At 35.3% G+C, this 20,917-nt stretch overlaps 1 protein-coding gene across 1 annotated transcript in view; it reads left to right on the forward strand.

Moving 5' to 3' along the window:
- Positions 1 to 20,917, forward strand: part of LOC148127624 (ALK tyrosine kinase receptor-like) — a 213,346-nt gene that overhangs the window by 150,992 nt on the left and 41,437 nt on the right. The gene's annotated exons all lie outside the window — the stretch shown is intronic.

A 20,917-nucleotide genomic window follows, 5' to 3' on the forward strand; every position in this document is an offset into this window, starting at 1 on the left:
ATGGTTGGATTTCTTGCTTTCTTGCTAATCTTTAGATCTTCAGCTCTGCTTTTAAGCACAGCCAAACCTCCCTTAGGACTGAAGATTCTATTAGTCAGTGCAGACTCATGGCAAGATAATTTTATGTGACGGACTCAGTTAGCCGATGGCAGATAGATAAATCACTGAATGATTATGTGAGCAACTCAATCTGTCTGCCTGCTTTGCCCGAGTTTGGGTAAAAGTTGTTCTTTTTTTTATAAAAAAATTCAATATTTACATACATGGTGTGTTGTGAGTCAATTTTATGAGTTTGCTTGCAAGCAAATTTTATGTGACAGACTGAGGTAGGCAATGGCAGAACTCTGAATGAATCTGATTCTGTGAGCAACTCAATCTGCCTGCCTGCTTTGCCTGATTTTGGGTAAAAGTTGCCCTTTGTTTTATAAAAAATTCAATATTTATATAAATATTTATAATATTTACATATAAGCCATGCCCAGCCAGTCACATGACCACCAAGCCACACTCACAAATTAGGCCACACCCACAGAACAGGTTAGTGGTCCCTGAGGTTTAAAATTACAAGTTTGGTGGCCCCTGAGATCCAAAAGGTTGGTGACCCCTGCTCTATAGCATTGTTTGGAGGGAAGGAGTTGAAACAGTTTATGTCCAGGATGTGAGGGGTCTGGAAATATTTTCACAGCCCTCTTTTTAATCCAGAATGTAATCCAGTACAGGAAATTGTTATTTGACAGGTGAATGCTAACCATTGTCTCCAATGGGATTTTTCCTCCTGAAATAAACACAAGGTGGGTGATACCAAATTGATTAATGAGGGTAAACTTACCTCCCAACCATAGTCCTAACTTTAATGTTATTTTAAGTGATAAAACTAGTCTGAAACAGGAACTCATTTGTTTAGTGATCACTCTAGCTTCCAGTTAAACAGAGGGACAAAAATGGAACACAGATTGACATAATTTGCATTTGCTACTGAACAAGCCAAAACTCTTTTATAAAAATTGATAGGTAGCTTTTTTCTTTACAAATATTTAATATACGTCTCATATGTGTGTTTTAACTAGATTAGTATTCACTAATAATCTTTTATTTTATTTTCAGAGAAGATTCCAGAATTTTTCTGAATGTAAAGTCATTTTTATCTGCTTTTTTATAGAGCATGTTTACATACATAGAGAATCCTTTGGTAACTTTTCTTAGATCATTTTATTCATTTTTACTTATGTGCTTTTGTCAAAAAAGTTGATCAGCAGTTATTATCCTTGATTAATATATTTTGTCAGTGCTGTTAGGAATGTAAGTCACCTAAGTGTTATTTAGGTTGGAAATATATAAACCAAGATAGACATTTTAATACTGTATCTTTAAGAACATGCAAAAAACTGTAATTGGGTATGGTTCTGCAAATGGCCATAAGATGGAGCCAGAAACCTGGGTTGTTTAGTCTCAGAAGAAGTCTCAGTGAAGTGAGTCTCTGTTTCCTTCTGTTGGATAGAGTTGCCGTTCCTCCATTTTTCCCTATTGACTGTTATTCTTGGATTTGGTGTAAGTCTGTTACTGAACTGTTTTTGATACTGGACTTTGATATTGGAGTTATCCCTGAAATGAACACTGACTGATTTACCTGTGAATGACTTGGATGTGTGTGGACTTTGCTTATACGTTTATTGGAAGTAAAAACCTAAATGTTGTACAGTGTATCTGTGTGCTGTGTGTGTATTATTCAAACACTTCTCTCACTACGTCTTCCTGTATGTGCTCATTCTCCTTACAGGGAATTACCTCAACAAGTGCCATGTAGTGCCATCTAGTAGACCTGGTTTGGTACTGGATATCTTTCTTGTAATTTAAATAGAGACTTAACATCTAGTCTTCACATTCTCTAAGCATTTAAATTATTTAAATTATGTTTTCCCTCATATACTTTAGGGAAGCTTCTTCAGCAAAGTTTTTTGGACAAGAGAAAGTAACCAGCATAAATTAAATTTCTTGTAAATGTTAAATTCCACTTTCCTATTAGAGTTGTATTGAACAGCTATGTCACAATTTCATTATCCCCCTAATAGACATGAATCACACATTAATCTTACTTAATTGTTTTTCAGCCTGACGTATGAGGTGGATAATCTGTTAAATCACTGTAACCACAACTTACAGTAACAATGGACATTATCCATCAAAATGTCTGTTGAACTTGATGAAATTAACACCACTGTACTGTACTGATGGGCTGCATTAAATGTAGGATGGGGATAGAGTAAAGATTTATAGTAATTCCAGCTTTCGGTCTGGACTTTAATTTCTTCCTGTGGTATCCATCTGCTGTTAACTCTCATTTCAAATCTGATTTAAGATCATCCAATGTAGTATCAGTTCCAATATAAGAAGCCATTAAGGGAAGCAGCAAATTATATTTCTCTACATTATGTGAGTCAATATGTCATCTTTATTAGAACTGGTTAACACTAAATGTTGTTTACCTAAAAATAAAGTCAGTCCAAGTTTCTTGGTTATAGGGCTTGTCATGCTTTAATAATTTTAAACAGCTAATTGGAGAAGTGCTGCTGAAATCTACTATGCACATTTTTCAATATGTCTGATTTTAATTAGAAATAGCTCTAATTTTCTGATGAACTAATTTACAGTGGATTCATTGGTTATACTATTTGTTAGCTAATTGGAATTATCATATGATACTTTGAACTTCTGAAATTGCTATAAACTGTTTACAGGTTGGGAATTATCACGGTTAATGTAAAGTTGCTTTTATAGCATCAGAAATGTTTCATCTCTGAGGTCCAAAGTGGGAATGATAAACCTTTTAATGCATAAATATTTTTAGCTGTGTCTAACAACATATAACAGTGAAACACAGAGGGAAGTCAGTAGAGCAGTAAGATTATAATTAGCTCATTAACCCTAACTGAATTTTACAAATTGTAGAGCAAATTTCTGCATCAGAATAGGAAAATGGATATATTTTGTCAGAGAATAAATAATCTAGATAAACTAAATATGAATACCCTGATAATTTCATTATTAAAATTCTTATGTGATGAGAGTAGATATCCCTACATTGTCAATAATATATAAGAATACTGGCTATGATTTCAATAGCTCTAGTACCACAAGGGAAAAAAATTAACCATACAAGGAATTTTCTTCAATTTTTCCTCCATGAATACCAGTGGGACCACACTAAAGCTAGCAAAGGGTAAAGCCCATCTGAATGTATGAATTGATGTAAATATTGGGCTGGTCTTAAGCACTTTCCTCAGTTCCTGCCCACCTAGTAGTTTGAAAGCATGCAAATGCAAGTAGATTAATAGGTACCACTTCAGTGGGAAGATATCAGGGTTCTATGTACCTTTGGCATATAGCCATGCTGGTTATATAACCATAGAATTAGTCCTCAGACAGTGCTGGCTTCCTCTGTCAAGAAACAGAGATCACCGTGCCCTAGAGTGAAACACAACTGACAGGCACAACTTACCTTTTATCTAAGCAAAATAGATGGATGGTTCACAAAAATATCTCTTGGCAGGGAGGTGTAATCAATTTGTCCTTACCTACTGCATCTAATACCTCTGCATGTGCATTTTCTTAGCATTTTTGAACCCTGGCATGTTAAGCACATTGATCATTTCCAATTTGAGTTATAATTCTCAATTAATGTTAGGGAGACCAGAACCACTTGGTGAGAGGATAACCTCTCCCCAAATATAAATATGTTTAGAGATGGCTTTGCACTTGAATAATGCCAGCTTCCTGACAGAGTGCTGCATTTAGTACCTAGTAAACAACCTTGAAAAAATATCATGCAAAAATTTGGATTGCCTGCCCTCTAAAGTCATTCTGTTCTTATGTAGCCCCAACTGAGTCCCATATAGGAATTGCACTCAAGCTCCAGCTGTGAATAAATTTAGTGCAGCAGGTGTACACTGTGTGTGTCTCTGTTGAAATAACAGGAATTTGTAACTGATGCTGATCTTGAGGCATTCTGAATTATTGAGTCTAAATGAACACATCCTTCTGCTGCTGAAATAAAAACATTCCTAAATATTTAGACATTTTAACTTCCTCTTTTAGATGCTGCCTTATAATAATGACCGTGGGATGTCATCTGTGGTCAGTTAATAGAATTATGTTTGTTTGCTAGCTAACAAGGTGGTAATCAAGGTTACTTAAGTGGGCTGCCAATGAGTTGATGTCATGTTTAAAATGGAAACGTACCAAGTTACAGCTTTGTATGATGCCATGCATGAATTTGTTTTGTAAGAAACACACTGCTTCTAACTTTGGGTCATAGATTCCCAATAATAGAAACAAGAGATATTTCCGTTTGCAAAGCAGAGCCTTGCAATGTGTCCTCTAATACAAGAATGTTCTATTTGCATTATAACTTACTGAATGAAAACCAAACCTAAAGTCAATAAATGCAATAAAGTGTAGAATAGGTCTTGTGATATATTTCTCAACTAAATGTTACAGAAACATAGCTTGATGCAAGTGGAAACATCAGTAAATATTCAGCTTCCAGTCAGTCATTTCCCTTCTAGATGCATTGCATACATTTTGCCCAATTGGATACTGATAGGGCAATAATTCACCAGATCTTCTCTTTACTTGTCTTTCAAAACTTGGATAATAAGAGCTAGATCTTGCTTTCCCTCCTACAAGTTCCTATTGTTATAATTTCAATGGAAAATAAAATCCAGGCTTGCCATATTTTAGCTGTGTGGCTATTTCACAGCACATTTCAGCAGCCATTGTGGTGAGGAATTGGTCGAAACAAAAACCAGGTGCTCCAATCTGGGCCTAAAATGTGCAAAAATAAATTTCCCAGATTTATGCTGGGATTTGGAAGGGATAACTGATAGTATTGGAGATAATACTAGGGGACAATGAAACCATGAGTTATTGAACTGAGGCATGGCTTTAGAGAATCCAAAAAGTGTGTGTGTGTGTGTGTGTGTGTGTGTGTGTGTGTGTGTTTTAATGTTAGTTGGTTTTGTTTCTTCATTTTTAACCATATCTGAGAAGAAAATAATGTTAGGTCTCTATACCTCCTTTATACCTGTATTCTACCAAAGGTTTCTCTAACCTTGGATTATAGTTAAACAACTCACACGAATAGGAGAATTTTATTTTAGTATGTCAACAAACAACACCCTTGGGATGCCTTAAGGATTCACACATTTATTACAATGTAAGTTTTTGTGAACTATTGGTCACTTCAGAAAATGCATAAATTTATGAAAAAAACCCACAGATATATGCACACACATCTATGTATACATTTGTTTCGGGGTAAAGTATAAACTGCAACATCTAATAGAAATGAAATGCAGAATATGCATATTGTATACAATGTGCACTATGCATCATATTGAAACTGCTTTCTGAACAGCATCCACTCACAAAACAATTGCAAATAGCGTAGAAAAATTGATTATTTATTTATTCATCGTCTTTCTATACCTTCCATCTCACCAAAGCAACTCTGGGTAGCTTACAATAATATATGCCACAAAATATCAAAACATAAATAAGAACAAAATTAAAAATAGAATTAAACAATAGGATTACAGTATTAAAAATTAAATAGGTGGAGAGGTCACCCTCACTACACCAATCATTGCCAAGATGAACAGGTATAATATTATTTTCAAATGCCCATACAAACAATTAAGATTGAACTATAGAAGGCAGAATTGAATACCTTGATGCACAACTTTATGAACCAATTCCACTTTCTAATTCTTTTGGTCATCACTGACTGTGTTCTGGGAAAGTGAAATGCTTCTACCAGAGACTGGCATGAAAAATGATACTCAGTTTTATACCGGAAAGCTGAACAGAAGTATGAGTTCCTGATATAATGAATAAGACCATTAGGGCTTGAAATGATGCAAACAGATATGTCGCCTGAGTTTCAAACAGTATCTGGCCCATACTTCCTTTTGTTGATATCTTTGCAGTGTTGGCTGCTGCTTTAATTGGGCAGATGGCTACAAGCAGAGGGCGACATAAAATGGCTCTGAGCTGAATCAGACCATTGGTCCATTTTATCCAGTATTACCCACACTAGAGGGCGGTGATTTTCTCCAAGTCAAGAATTCTTATTAGTCTTGCCTGAAAGATGGCAAATATTGAACTGAGCATTCTTGCCTATACAAGTTTTGTGCCCAGATTAATTATTAATGGTACCTTGATTGGTTGTAGGGAGAGCTTTAGATGGCAACAAGGTATATTGCATTGTTTTCTTCCTTGCTGATCTATTTCTGAATTTATTTCATGGGTCATGATCCAGCACATGTTTGATTTTAAATATTAACCATGAGTTTCTGTTGGGCTTATTTGAATAATGAAGTTATGGCTTTATTTGCTCACTGAATTTGTTCCAAAATATAAGTTAACTGAAGGAAGTTAAGTTTAGTAGTAGTTAGCTGCAGAAAAATCCTGCTGTGGTTTCAGTGAACTGGACAACAAAATGCAATTAGAAATAAAGATTTGCCAAATTGCCAGAATTCCCATGTTTGATTAAATACTTCCTAAAGCCAGGGATAACCCACACACTCATGCACACATATACAATCACACACTCACACACAAGTTCTGTCTAAATACTATTAAAATTCTTATGTCTGTAATTTTTCACAGTGGACAAAAGAGTGCACCATATGTCAGCAAGTTTTCAGCCAAATAAGCTCAAATAGGCTAACTTACAGAGTGCTTCCAAAATCTGTAACATGTAAGTCCCATGGGATTGAAATTTGGCAAATTTGTAGTCACATCAATGCTGCTGAATGCCATCAGAAGTTCAGTAGAGCTGTCCTGCCCTGGCCTTCCAGAGACCATGCAAACTGGCTCCTCCTTCAGCTGGTAGAAATCAGATAAACTGGTCATGCCCTAGCCCGACAGAGGTTTAGTAGACTGATCCAACCATCAACTGATGGAGAATGGCCAGCTGTGGTCAACCTGGCAGGAAATTGGAAGCTGCTTTCATTCCCACAGCTTTTTTTGCCCTTGGTCATTCTGTGTTTCTATTTAGGTAAGAAAATGTCTCTGAAACAATACTCCAGTAGGTCACAGGTTGTCTAATATAAACTAACAATGAAATGAGATCCAAATGAGCATATATACTATGTAGAATATATTAACCATTCTATGCTTCAAATTCCTATTACTTAAAACTGGAGCTTACATTTTGCAAAACAAAGGAACTATCCTATAAGATCAAATGAAATAAATAGCCAAACCTAATTTCAGATACGTACCTGCTCAATACTTGTATCTATTTATCACATTAGGAAAGAAAGAGTTGCCTGCTGTTTTCTCCAAACCAATAATTCCCAAGTCTTACCTAAAGTGTGTAGCAGATTCATTAGCTCAATAATTGAGAAATTAAATAGGCACTTGGACTGGAGTTTTTTTTTTTAACTAAATGTCTATTAGAGTTTACTGCAATGCTATTTAGCAATGTATCTTTAGCTGTAGTTGCTTTTGACTGTTTCTGCTTTAAAATTATTACAGCAATCAACTATGGTATTGTGAGGAAAGTGGTTTCAACCACCAGATAATATTTTGATTTCCCAGCTAGATCCATAACATTGAAGATGCAACAGTTTGATTGACAGGAAAATGTAATAGATGGTCTCTCTAAAGATGCAGGTTTTCATTTATGCTCTATGCATAAGTTCTGAAAAGTACTAAATCCCCAAATCTTATTCAAGCAAATATGTAGCTAGTTCAGCTAGGCTGACTATATTGATTTTATTTAGAATTCTACATGAGTGATTCAGGTTGTGCTTGTTTTACTTGCCTTTACTCTTTTCAAGTAAGAGTAAAAGCAGGTAAAGTATCTACAGATTTAACTTAATTTCTCTTTTTGAAACAACTATGATGAAAATCTTTCCTACATATATTGCATAGCTGCACAGGTACTCTTAACATTCTCAGTATGTTCACAAGGATTTTTTAAAGTTCTGAATTGTTGCACTTTGGACACAATCCAAAATATATATTTTTTTCTGAGTTTCCTCCATAATGCTGAGCTGAAATATATCATTGATAAAAGAATTGAGAATTGCCTAGTCACACAGAAACATCTAGGCTACATTTGGTTGCTTCTTTTTTTACTTCCTTTTTTTACTGCTCTGGGTGTCAATGAAGATACAATGTTCTAGTTCTTGCTCTTCTGGTGGCCTCAACTATTGTTATTTGATGCTGTTGTAATGTGTCTTTCATGGTTGTCTCTCCGTTTTCTTCTGTGTCTGCCTCATATTTGTTGACCTTCTCTTTCTGTAACTATATGCCTAACATATCAAGAACAGTTGCTGGAATTGGGTATACCTAGTCTAAAGAAGAGAAGGACTAGGGGGACATGATAGCACTGTTCCAATATCTAAGGGGTTGCCATAATGAAGAGGGAGCTAAGCTATTCTCCAAAGCATCTGAAGGCAGGACAAGAAACAACAGATAGAAACTAATCAAGGAGAGAAGCAACCTAAAACTAAGGAAAAATTTCCTGACAGTTAGAACAATTAATCAGTGGAACGACTGGCCTCCAGAAGCTGTGAATGCTCCAACACTGGAAGTTTTTAAGAAGAGGTTGGACAACCATTTGTCTGAAAAGGTATAGGGTTTCCTGCCTGAGCAGTGGGATGGACTAGAATACCTTCAATGTCCCTTCCACTGTTATTCTGTTCTGTTCTGTTGTACAGTAGAACACAACAACAACAACATTCTATTCCAATTATCCTTGCAATTATCCATGGAACCCTTGGGAAAAAGAGGTCTGCCAATGAGGTTTCAGTGAGATCATATCTAATAAAAATAGCTGGAGAGGCGAAGATGGAGAAAAGAACCTGGTAAATTGATAGCACCCACTAGAAAAAAGAATTTTGGAACACAGAAAATTTTAGTTACAGAAACTTACATTTGTGTGTTTGTGTCTTCAAGTCACTATTGATTCTTTGTAACAACCTGGGCAACAACAAATAATATTTGCTGTTTTCTTGGAAAGAGTTTTGGAAGTTATTTGCTGTTGCCTGTTTTCTGGGGCTGAGAGAGAATGATTGGCCCAGTTGACTTTGTGCCTAAGGCAGGACTAGAATTCTTGGTCTCCTGATTTCTAGACTTGTGCCTTAACAACTACAACAAAATTGCTCTCAGAAAATTCTTTACTCAAACCCATATTCAGATAAATGGTTCAGTCCCTTGTCTATTCCTCTAACCATCTAACCATAGGTATCTTTATGTGTTTATATATTTATGTCTATACATATACACACATATTATCTGATTTCACAAGGAATATTTATAATTAAGTTTTAGTCATTCTGAAATTGGCTGTTTTATTTCAATAAATGAAGCAAATCTGTGAGCAGAAAAGGGGTTACAGAATGAGCATCTATTTTTCTTCAGAAAGCCCTACTGAAAAATATTTGAAAGTGTGGGATTCCAGCTAGCTGTTCTTTTTACAGATGTTTCCTTCATTGTGATTCACTAGGAATCTGTATTTTTAGTAGGCAACAGTGAAATCTCTAATGAAAAATAATTACTTTTACTGATCTGTTTTTATCTAAGGAGTGCAGTGCTGAGCATACAATAGTTCTAAAAAAAAATAGGCAGTGTTTGAATCAGCTTCTTAAAATATAAAGATATAGTGTGCCATTCACAAATCCTATATTTTAGTCTGAGATTTACTTGTCTATCCTTTCATCCATCCATCAATCAATCCATCCATCCTTCTTTCTATTCTATAAAATGTCCAACCCAGAGATATCCCATCTGAAACCAGCCCCAAAGGATTAAAAAAAATTCTGCAATGAGGTGGAAAAAGTCAACTAAGAACATGACAATATCGGAAAAAGAGCTAATGATAATTTTATCAAAGCTAGCAGGTTACATATTATTGTATGCTGTTCAGAGAAAATGCAGTCCAAATTCTTACCCAGGGATAGAGAAACTAAAGATAAGAATATACATACATTTGATGATTGACAAAGTATTGTTTTAAATTGATTATTTACAAAAAGGAATACAGAGCAATCTCAATGCTCTTTTGTACAGAAAGAGAATATTTTATAATTCAGGATATTTAGCATTTGAGTATTGTGAATGACAGTCAAATCAATTGTTACATCAACTGTTTAACCTTCCATCCCAAACTGAGTATGGTAAGCTGTAAACATTATCAATGTCTTTGAGAATGTTGCTATTAATGGAAACACAGTTTGTAAATCAAAAGCCACTTGTAGATGTAACAGAAGTTACCAATTCCAGAAGCATATGTGTCATAAGCGAATCATTATAGCTTGTAGATATGGAAGATGGTTTAGCAATTAAGACAACTATGCTATTAGCTTTTACAATAAGCAGGAAACAAAGGAAGATATTTAGGGGACCCTTAACTATTTAGGTTCAGCATATAAAACAATAAATTTTCCTTCCAAACATAATAATGCTTTTTGGAAGAATTGAAGCCCTAGAAATTAACAAGTGTTCATTATGTAGACAGATCAATGAAATGATCCAAGATCCAAGTTGAGAGAAAAACAGTTGTATACAATCTTCTTCTTCCTTTTTTTTTTTTAATATTATTGGGTCAATTTCTAGCAATTTACTTATTCACAACTTTAACATTGGCATTAAAGAGAAAGAAAATATCAAAGCCTCATTTTGTATTTTTGTTGTTTGAATTTTGTAGCCGTTTTAGCATGGAATGTTTAACACTATATGGTGAATAACTCAGAGCCCTTTGGTAAAGCCATTAAGTAGTGACATATCATCCTGAGTTCAATGGAATGAAAGCATATTAAAAAAAAATAGAGCGTTATTTTATCTTAGAATGCAGATGATTGCAGACATTTTATAACCATTTGTGTATCTGAGCACCTAGAAGAGGAGCCATTTAATCTATATGTTATTTCAGACTATTCCAGTAATAATGCCAGGCTGCTAGTGAGTTATGAGTGTGCAGATATGTATAAGTGAGTGAGTGGGGGGGAGAGAGAACATTTAGTCACAGAAGTCACAGAATCATGAACAAGATTTCTTAGGCTGATATTTGGAGGGAGGAAACAAAAGCAAGAGGAAACATTATGATTCAAAGCCCCAACATCTGCATGATGCCCAGTTTTCTCTCCTACTGTGCTACTGGCTGAATAAGATTGGTGGAAAACTCAGAAATGATTATGTGACATTTTTAGTTGCTCCTAAGGTTGAAATGTGACTGAGGCACTAGCTTTTGGAAACATTTTTCCCATTCACAAACCAACAATTATTTCAAAACAGCCCGATTTCATTGTCATCACTGATGAATGACATTTGTTTTACATTTCACCATTTATGCAAATCAATTTGTAGGAGAATTCTGTCCTGAAAATCCAGCTCCTTTTACAGGATACTTAGAAGATATGTCTTGGGAGATAAAGAAGGGACAACTTTATCTTGACATGAGTGCCAAAGCACAGAGAGTGGTAAGCTGGATTGCTAGTACCTCAGTCTAGTTCTCTTTTGGAGGTGGTGCAAAAGATGGCTTGCATTATAGGGAAATGCCATGGAAGTGCTAATATTGCTTTACTCCTGTTTTATTATTTATAGTATTGTCCACTTCCAGAACAACCTCCTATCAACTTCTTGACTTTTTTATGCTTTTCTTTTTTCAAAGAACAGTTTTCAAAAACATTTACAATATTTTACATTATTCTTCCATTCTTTTAAAGGGGTGGAGAACTAGATGAGATCTGGTGATCATACCATAGCTCTCCTTCTTTGAGTTGTGTCCATCCTGCTATCCCATTTTTATTTTTGTAATACTGTTAAATTGCTTTTCTAGCTATTGCTTTTAAAATGAAAATATTATTAAATTATCACTTAAACATGGTTGTAGTGGTGTAAAGTGCATTATGGTACTTAATGAAGCTTCATATGTTGGTTAGGACATCAATTAAATATTTCTAACAGTGCCATAACATGATACTGGGTTTGGAACAATGTAACTATTGTGGAGTATTTAAAATGGTTGTTTATAAATCTAACCAACCATTGGAAACATTCTGCCTTATCAAGGATGAATCCGGGACATAATATTGGAAGTTCTAGGTATTAACACAGGTAAGCAGTTGTCATATCCCTTGCTCCTTGGTCTTTTCTGAAGCCAAATTGAACATTTTCATTTCTCTTTCTATATAAGGCTCTACTGCATTGGCCGATTCTGAGTGTTATATTGCTAGTTTGCGAAATTAAGGATATTGTACAGTAATTAAGTCTTCTTTCTGTTGGCTGTTGTATTGTTCTCCTGTTAATATCTAGTTCAGATTTTGTTTTGAGATTCTCTTCCTCTTGAAGTCGTAAAATGTAAACCTTTTGAGTACTAATTCATTCAACAGTGAAGTCTAAAATGGTACCCACTACTGACAGAGTTTCGTGATTTATATTGTCACTCATGGGATTTGTAAGCGTCTAATTTACTGCATTAATCAGTGAGCATCATATCAGTTTGCAAAATGCAAGTAAATCAGATTAATTTGTCAGCTTAATAGTCAATGTAAGTTTTTAATGTAAACTTGACATTAAGTTTAATTTCCATACCATTAACAATTGAGAAAGCAACATCAGCTTAATACTTAAGCACACATTAAGCTTATAGACTACTGCAGAATGCAGGAGAATGGACTTTTTTGAAGATATTGTAAAGGATCAAATGTTAGAGGATATAAACTCATAATACTCATAAAACTCAAAGCTAACACTGACTAGTAGCAGGACATCAGAAGTTCCAATGGAAGCTTAGAGACAAGTATTTCTAATCTGTGGCATACTCATATATGCTCATTCACAAATTCATTCTATCATTTTTATCTGTTCAATCATTACCTTAAAACTATGACAAATATTCATGGACAATTGCATGTATTTTATGTTATTTTATTCCTTAGCTAAAAGCTCTTTTGGAACATTCAAGAACACTGTGTGAGTTGCTCATTAGGACAGACAGTGCAGGTCTGGCATGCAAGAATATTGAATATTCTTCCAACAATCTTTCCCCATTCGCTCTGGAAATACCCAAAATTGCAATTGGAATCCTTTGTAAAAGAAGCATGTGGCCTCTCCCAGAATTATAGCTTTCCCCAACAATTGTTTCTCTACCCATGAAAGTCCCTGATGTGCATATTTCCTCTCTGTTGAAGGCAAAAATGAAGCAATAAATGACTGAGTTATGACCCAACTTTTTTTGGAGTATTTTGTGAAGTAGAGGTTCTCTTGAGTATAGGAGAAATATTGCACAAGCTTTCGACTGTGCATGCAGTGCCTTTATACATAGATTTAAAAAGACAGTAAAACTATCATGCATGTAAAAGTAAAGTATTCTTTGAGTCAAGTTTGATTCCTGTTGGAAACATGAGTATATTTATGCAGTTTTCTTAGCAATAATATGAAAGTATCTTGCCATTGCTGCCCTATGAATTTTTCCCCTTGTTTGACTTTCCAGCCTAACCTGCAACCTTGGCATTTTCTGAAGGTCACTCATCAAAATACTGAGTAAAATCCAAATTTGCTGTTTGGATTATACCCAAGTTCAGCTAGGAGTTGTCACAAGCATGTCTCTATATATGTAAGGCTATTCATTCACCTGCAATGGATTTAGAACCAGAAGCCTACAGATATAGAATTAAGAAGCTGTAGCCTTACAGGAGAGAGACTTGGTCCAGGGTCCTATAAATCCTGCATGCCTGTTCTAGCATTTAACATTTTCTTACCCCTTTTCTGTCTGTTTGTCTTGCAAAGATTACTTTTGCTAACATCTGGTGTCAATTGTCCACAGAGCACTTTTCAAAATGAATCTCCGGGGCTCCCATACCTTACAGTGTGTTGCTTCCCCTGAGATAGAGGTTCATTGATTTTATCCTTGACAGATGTGGAGGAAAGACATTTCCATCATTTTTGTAATATTGCAGTGACAGACCCTTTAAAATTATGCAGGTTATTAAAAGGTAGTAGGAATTACCCTTGGAGGAAGTGGGTTGGGAAATATGCCATCAAAATGGATTACCAATTTCAGAGCCATTCCTTTAGTGTCAACAGAGGTTTCAGGCGATTCATTCTGACGTTGCAATGACTTCCTTAATGTAAATTTTCTGTGCATTGTGGATTAAAATCTACAGTATGGAGATGCAGCAAGCATCTTAATATTGGTCTAGAGATGTTCGTTAAACTTAGTGCAGGGCTTCCCTTTTTTATTAAATGAGCATTGTACTGGGAGTAGGAATGAGTGTATAGAAAATTTAGGCTCTGGATCAAGAAGTAAACCCTGTCGATCTCACTTTTATTTTAGTTTAAAGAGTTCGTTTTATTACTAAACTTTTTTTTTTTTTTGATCCAATTTTGGTGGAAGGAACCATTTTGGCTTTTAAGGATATTTCTTTTAGCACCTGTTAACTGAGAGCATTTCCAAATGGTTACCTTTGCCATTTTCCAACTCTTCTGAATTCATTTGTAAAAGGTTTCAGAATTGATCCAGACTTACTGACTGCCTCTGATCTGGAACAGGAGATCTAAGCAGGGCTGACCTAGCCTAGAAAAATAGTTTTCAGTCCCATGGCAATATCAAGATATTCCAGCAATGTTGCTGAGTGCCACCATCCACCATCGTTTTGCTCACAACTACAACATTGGATGTTCTCTCCCTCGCTTTCATCTTTCCTTCCTTCCTAAGTGTTCCCATTCAATGAAATAACTGAGATAGACTAGAATTGGTTTCAGTGGCAAGCGCTAAAGAAAAATTGTACCAAAATTGTACCATACATTAGCTAAAGTGTATTTGCACACTCACCCTTCAAGATGTAAAGTTTCAAAATGTGTTGAGAATCCCCCCCTCCCCCCAAAAAATATTTTAGAAGTCTTAAAGCCAACCAATGGGACTCCAGAGTTGTACTGCTAAGAGCTGGTTTTCAGGAAAAGCAAATAAAAGCAAATAGAAGCTGAGAGTAAATGGACCAAATATAAATCATCACATGTGCAGCAGAAGCAGATGCATCGATTTATAAATCTCTGGGGGAGGGAGGGGTCAAAGAAGAATATCACTGTATGCAATTAAGAAAAAAAAATATTTACAGAAAATCAGAGCAATTCCACTTTGCAAGTGTCTGTTCATATGTAATTTTATTCATGATTATATCTACAATGATTCAGTTTTGGAAACCTATCCCACATAGATCCCAGATCCTATTTTCTTCCTCCCAAGTTTTGTCTTGTTTGCATTTCTTTCTTTTTTTTCTCTCTTTCTTGCAAAAGTTCTTCTCACATTTCTCTGCCTAGCAAGCTTGCTTGCTCCCTTTCTTCTTATTCCTTGCTTCCTCCTTGCATTCCCTTCAGCAAAAGTCTCTCAGCAGGAGCCCCACACCCAACCTTTCTCCTTAGCTGCTTCCTCCTTCTTTCCCTCTGTCATGCAGATCCAGCCTCTAGAACCATCTTCCTTGCATTACTAAGAGAAACAACACATGAGATGGAATTTTTTTATTTAAAGCAGTGGTTCTTAACCTGGGCGATATTGCCCCCCAGGGGGCGATTTCATTTTTCAGCAGGGCGATGGAGCGAGAAGTTTTGGGGACACTTTTGAGACTTTTTTAGTACAGTGAACCACTGTATATCTGTCGTACAAAAACATCAGATCGCTCACTATTAGTGGACTGAACTGTGTTTTAAAATGTTCCTCCAGCTAGCTTCAGTACTGACCGCTGTACATATGTGAATACGCATCACTCATTTTCATGCGCGTTGCACAGCAGCCTCTATCACTCTATCCATTAAATTTGTCGCTCTGATTTTTGTTGCTTCCCTTCTGTAAAAAATTTCTTTGTGTCTTTTTAACCCTTTTTACAGTGTGCATGAATATATATTTTCCTCCAATCTTAATATAGTTTCAGAGTTTTCGTCTTGAAATTCTTAGTTCCTGCATTGCGGTTTGTTCTTATGCCCTTTTTATATTTCTTTTTGTGTCTTAAAATTCACTTGTAATTAAATCATTAAATGTTACTTTTTTCTTTCAGCATTTCATTTTCTTGCAATTGAAATTTGTTTTCAGTGGTCATTGCATTTAAGCGTCTTGAATAAATAAGATAATAATGAAATAGATGTATCACGAAGTTTGGGAGTAAAGTGATGGGTGGCATCAGAATTTTTCACACAGTTGAGATATGCGTAAAAGACTAGAAATAAATTATTTGCATCGATATGTCCTGATGACAATTTTAAAGAAAACAAAAAACGTGTTTGCATAAATTGAAGAATTATTTCCCTGTGTTGTGATTGAGAGGTTATGTTGGGGGAGGGGGGTGATGATAACTTCCTCAATGGTTCAAGGGGGCGATTTTTTCAAAAAGGTTAAAGAACCACTGATTTAAAGCAATGGAATTGCCAATGTTTATCACCACCTGTCTTATTATTATCTCCTGTTCTACTAAAAGCACTATTAAACTCAGTGGCAATTGTTTCTGAATAGATGCTGGGTACTGGGTAGGTATGCATTGTTACTTGCTGAATATCATCTATTTAGTTGGAGGCTGCTTTTTAACAATAACAATAAATGCTAAAGTATTTAATAAGAACTGGATCTAGGAAGCCATTCGAGCATCTTAAATTTGGGAAAATGCAATTTGTAGGCTGGTATTCTGAAAATATAATTTCTGACAATAAAGTTCTGTATCTTTTCATCAAACACATCTAGTTTAAACACAAAGCTTCCTGCACTGATTGTATCAGTAACCTTTCTCTCCAAATAGGCTTGTTCAGTAAGATAATGTCGAAAGAAAAGCAATTGCATTCCCTACCCTTAAAACAATAAAAGTGGTATGACAGAGAAATTGTTATTAGTTGTAACATTATCACTTCAATAAACCACTTTTTGTTATATTTTGTAATGCTTTAAAATCCTGCAAAATCAATTTAATCAAATGGAGTAACACCTAGGGCAGTGATGTCTTTCTCTTCAAGTATCTTACAAATTATTAGCTATGCGATCATTTTAAAAATCAAATTACAACTTATGCAACTGAACTCTGCCAGAATCATTCCATTAATGCTTACTCTTTTCCATCTTCAACTTTTATGAAAAGGTGTTTTTGATGTTCATATGTGCATTCACATCTCAAAAAACATTATTTTTATAGCTGAAAAACAGAATTATGTGATTTTAGGCTGAATTAAAAATACATACCAGAAGTTATGGTTCACTTTATTCTCCATTAGGTGCTCATCATCAGGATGCCTTATTTTAAGAATGCTATAGACACACTGGAAAAAATTTAGAATAGCTAAAATGATCGAGTAGTAAAGAAAACTAGAAGAATCTCTAGCCTAAAGAAAAGTAAAGGCATTTTTGTGCATAGTTGTATTTCAAACATATAAGATCAAGCCAAATGGGCCTTAAGTTGCAGGAACATCTGGTAGAACATTGAAAACTTGTGGGTTGAAACTATCGAATATTGGTATATAAGAACATACTGCTGTAGTTTTCTTGCTTGATTAACCAGGTTTCAGCAGGTACATTTTCACAATATGGTTAACATGGTTCATTTTGAATTTGATTAGATTTGGCCTATTGTACATATACAAGTCTTGATTTTTAGTTCACTATTATTTACACTGTTGAGGATGAATTTTTTTACATTGTCCAAGGAAGGTTGGACTCCCCTTTTGGTCAAGACTGGAAGCAATTTTGTAGATGTCAGACCAAATTTCTTCAACTCTACATGGCAATTTTGAGGACTGGATCTAGGGTTACCTACAGGCAAAAATCTGTTATCTTGAACAATAAAATCAATGACCCAGGAATATTTTAGCCTCTTGTAGAAGCTCCTGGCAAAAGCTGGGCAGCCAACTTTTGCTTCAGTTACTACTGATGCTTCAGTTACTACTGATGCTTTAGTTACTACTTCTCTATCCACCGCTGGCAGAACAAGGACAAGGGAGATCAACAAGCAATCCAATGTCAATTACATCCTCCTCTATAATAGCATTCTCTATGAAGTTTAATGTGGTCACCAGTAATTTGCCACATCAATGCAGATAATATGCATTACTAATCTAAAACAGATATTGAGATGCAGCTGTTATAATAAAACACATACAACATGTGTTTTTCCTGATTTCTTCCTTGGGAAGAAAATTGATATAATCCGCAAGTAGGTTAAGATTGCAAATAGGTGTACATGGATAAGTAACTAAAAAAGGAATGGAAATGTGTTTTTATATATGATAACTGCAGCAAGACTACTATATGCTCAAAATTGGAAAGGTTTGATAATACTCACAGTGGAGGAATTGTTGGTAAAGATAATGGATCATACAGAGATGATTAAATTAACTTCTTTTCTTATAGAGAAAACAACATGGTCAACTGGAAAACCCTTATAGACTTTTTGCAAAAGTGGGTAAAATATACACATAATGATTTATGAGTTTGATGATTGGAGATAAGAATGAATAATGGAAACATTGAGCTTTTTTCTTTCTTTTCACTGCATTTTCTTGTCATTAGTTCATGTTAATTGTGTTCTTTGTAAAACTTTCAATAAAAATTACTTAGAAAAACAACTTACATGATACATGCATATATGATTTTCTTAAAATTTCAGATTAAGTGTTTGACGATCCTTTGTGCGATCCTAATTGTATCTGTTTCCTGTCAATCATTTGCACTTCATTCTAACTATGTTGCTTCGCATGTGAAGAGACACCATGTTTAGTCACTTCATACTTCAGGATGTCTCAGCAGACAACTGATCTTAGAGTGATGGATCAGGTCACTGAAACTCAACAACCTTGCTTCTGGGTTGCTTGGGATCAACAACAATAAAACCTTGGAGCTCAGTATGGTGGATAAGCATCACTCTTCTGGAGCATAAAAAGGCTTAATCAATGCTCCAGGCATTCAACTGGAAGCATAAATATTGCACAGTTATGTCCACCAACAGCAGCTTTCATTGAAACAAGAATAGGCACTGATTTCCATTCACCCCAAAAATCAAGTCAAAAGGTGGACATTCTGCAAAAACAGCCATAAATCCTTTTGGCAGAAAACCTGCCACAAATGACTGATGCAGATCTTTTTATCTATTTGAAAAAATATTTCTGAGCAATTTCATTCTACTCAAGTTTGATTCTCTTTGGTAGCCATCACTTCATTTTATGTGACATAGAAAGTGGGTCGAAGAAGGAATTGATGTGCTCTAGTCACCTGTGCTCATGTGACCATAGAATTAAGTACAACCATTCTGAAGTGGGTGATCACACAAGGAAATCTTAATCCAACCAGTGTTAATAGCTTCAACTGATTTATGCACAGAACCTATAACAAAGCTGAGATGAGGCAGCATGATGTGTGTTCACCAAGCCATAAGATACACATTAGGGGAACAGGGGAAGGTTAACTTTAACTCAGAATTGGACTGGATAGAATGATAGATAACCTTCTCTGTTATGGTCTAGTGCAGAAGCTCTGCCCAGGTGGTCTTCTGAGGAAAAAAAGAGATATAGAAGGTTTAAAAAAGCAAACTATTCTATTAAAAAACTTGCTGCCAATATCTGGCAGCCTCAGAAAATGTCAGATGCATGCAGTGCTCAATCCACACTTAAGGTTGCTTGCATGGCCTGTGGCAAAAGTTCATTAACTAAAACGCCAGCATGGACTGATAGAACTGGGAAAGTACTATGTATTCTCCCAAGCTAATATCTGTGTCCTGTTTGAGCCAATCATAAGAAAATACTCATAATCAGGTTTCTATACAAAGCCTGCTTTCAGCCATGGATACCATTGTGTATATATGTATATGTATATGTATATATATACCATTGTATGTATGTGTGTGTGTGTGTGTGTATGTATTTGTGTGTGTGTAGATAGATAGATAGATAGATAGATAGATAGATAGATAGATAGATAGATAGATAGATAGATAGATAGAGGTGGGTAGACATGAGATGGGTTAGTTCTATTCAGCACAAAATATTCTTGGTGTACAGGATTTTAGTCATAATCTCTCCATGTTTGACTGTAAAAAAATGGGACAATTAGTGCTACAATGATAAAGCCCATATATCATAGAAAGAGACTAAGAGCATTAGCATAATAACATGTATTATTCAAAAATCCATGCAAACAACTGAAATGTTGCAACTAAAAATTGTGAGTGAAGTCTTCCTGGAGTGGTACCTGTAACCTGTACCACCACTGAGAGAGAAACAACCCATCCAGGAACTCCAGGTCAGCCTGAAAGTGACTATTAGCAAAAAGCTATCAAGCTAAGAGAAGAACTAGCTACATGAAATAAAAATGTCTACTTACAAGAATTTAGAACATGCTTTCTTTCTCTGCATTCATTTCTGCTAAGGTGAGTTTTCTCCTTAATATAAGTTTAGCACATTTTACTAGATAAAAATAAGTCATATAATATCCAAGTCTTCCTTGGAAAGAAATGATGCTTCTGACAATGTCTTTGTTAGGGCTGTTCCCCCTTCTAGTAGTCATTCCTCCAGGTATTATTTTAATACGTACACCAAATCCATAAGGAATAAATCATACCTGCAATATCCAGTATGATATGCCATGGCTCCGCTGCCCCATTCATCTCTTCTATATCTCACTTTTTATGCAGACATAGGTGGAATTTGAAATGTTATTCATGACTGCTTAGGTACATTGCATTCACTCGAAAAACTGTGAGTTAGCAGAAGCCAAATTCAACATTATTGTGGGATGCTGACTCTGATTTCCTTTAGACTGAAAACAAATATGCCAACTGTGAAAATGCTTTGTTATAAAAATATCAGATTTTTTTTGTCAGATCGACTTCCAAAAAGATCACTCACAAACCCATGCTATACGTAGATACATTAAAAGGTAGCA

The sequence above is a fragment of the Pseudonaja textilis genome, chromosome 1, assembly GCF_049901715.1.
Source record: "Pseudonaja textilis isolate UNSWEBS1 chromosome 1, rPseTex1.2, whole genome shotgun sequence".
NCBI lineage: Eukaryota > Metazoa > Chordata > Lepidosauria > Squamata > Elapidae > Pseudonaja > Pseudonaja textilis.